We start from the raw sequence: 1,857 nt of genomic DNA on the forward strand, positions 1-1,857 counted from the left end.
ACACCTGGCTAATTTTTGTATTTTTAGTAGAGACAGGGTCTCACCGTGTTGCCCAGGCTGATCTCAAACTCCTGAGCTCAAGCGATCACCCCACCTTAGCCTCCCAAGTAACTGGGACTACAGGCACACACCACCATGCCTAGCTAAAAGGTGGTATTTCAAGTCAGTGGAGAAAGGATGAAATCTTCAACACATTAGGAATAGTCGGCTAATCAGAAAAAAATTATATTACATGCTTACCTCATACCAAATTAAATTCCAGATGTGTTAGCAAGTGCTAGAAGAAAATATATGTGAGTATTTAAATATTCCTGGGGTGGAGAAGCTTAAAGGTGACATCGAAGGCAGAAGCCATAAAAGAAACAGCTAATAACATTTAATCACATAAATGGTAAATTGAAACTTATCAGCAACTAACAGAGGTAAAATTAACACAAATTTTCAAGCAAGGTAAAAATATATAGGTGTGATAAATATTAATTAACATACTTTACATAAACTATTCTTAAAAATCATAGGCCGGATATGGTGGCTCACACCTGAAATACCAGCACTTTAGGAAGCCAAGGCGGGCGGATCACCTGAGGTCAGGAGTTCGGGACCATTCTGGCCAACATGGTGAAACCCCATCTCTACTAAAAATACAAAAATTAGCTTGGCGTGGTGGCGGGCGCCTGTAATCCCAGCTACTCAGAAGGCTGAGGCAGGAGAATCACATGAACCTGGAGGTGGAGGTTGCCGTGAGCCGAGGTCGCCCCACTGCACTCCAGCCTGGGCAACAGAGTGAGACTCCATCTCAAAAAAATAATAACAATCATTAAAGAAATCCAAAGAAACTTTGGTGTAACATATGGCATTAGTTAATGAAGCCGCACGACAAACAACCTCAAAATCTCTGCAAATTGCAAAACATTTATTTCTTCCTGTTGGAGAGCTCCCATGGGGGCTGTGAGTCACTATGAGTCTATTCTTTGTGTCTTCTCATTCCAGGACCAAGACTGAATGAGAAATCTCTGAAAAACAGGCTGTTCTCACAGCAGAGGGCAGAAGCACAAGACAGACTGAGCCAAACCACGTAAATGCATTTGACATTTCTGCTTCAACAAGCGTATGTTATTATTCCCTTCCATCCCATAGGACAAAACAAATCACGTGGCCAAATAGCATGACCAACCTCCTCGGTTTGCCCAGGACTAAGAGGGGTCCCAGGACACAGGACTTTCTGTTTTAAAATCAGGAATGTTCCAAACAAACCAGGACAAGTTAACTATCCTACGTGGCCAAACTCCAAGGTCAAAGGGCAGGGAAATGTACTACACAGAGGGATGGTGGGTGACATTTTGAAGCAAAAATACAATCCACCACAGGCTTGAATAAGTCAATCACAAACAAAATCAAAATCAAAGAAATCTAAATTAAAACAATAAGATACCCTCTATTTAGTTTAAAACAAAATATTCAAGGCTGGGTACAGTGGCTCATGCCTGTAATCCCACCACTCTGGGAGGTAGGAGAATTGCTTGAGTCCAGGAGGTCGAGATCAGCCTGGGTAACATGGCAAATCCGAGCTCTATAAAAAATACAAAAATTAGCCAGGCATGGTGATGTGCCCCTGTAAATCCCAGCTACCCAGGGGGCGGAAACAGGAGGATCACTTGAAAAAAAAAAAAAAAAAAAGCAAGCAATGGTGCAAAATGCCTGTAATCCCAGCTACCCAGGGGGCGGAAACAGGAGGATCACTTGAGCCCAGGAGGTAGAGGTTGCATTGAGCCAAGATCTTGGCTACTGTACTTCAAACTGGGCGACAGAGTGAGACTCTGTCTCAAAAAACAAAAACAGGCCAGGAGCGGTGGCTCA

The 1,857-nt window shown here is 43.0% G+C and overlaps 1 long non-coding RNA gene across 1 annotated transcript in view; it reads right to left on the bottom strand.

The window, feature by feature from the left end:
- Window positions 1-308, bottom strand: part of LOC108310414 — a 5,711-nt gene extending 5,403 nt beyond the window's left edge. Inside the window, exon 1 of the long non-coding RNA XR_005201676.1 lies at window positions 241-308. This is a non-coding gene — a long non-coding RNA (uncharacterized LOC108310414). The remainder of the gene's footprint in view (window positions 1-240) is intronic.
- Between the last annotated feature and the right edge of the window lie 1,549 nt (window positions 309-1,857).

The sequence above is a fragment of the Cebus imitator genome, unplaced genomic scaffold (genome assembly GCF_001604975.1).
Source record: "Cebus imitator isolate Cc_AM_T3 unplaced genomic scaffold, Cebus_imitator-1.0 Scaffold103, whole genome shotgun sequence".
NCBI lineage: Eukaryota > Metazoa > Chordata > Mammalia > Primates > Cebidae > Cebus > Cebus imitator.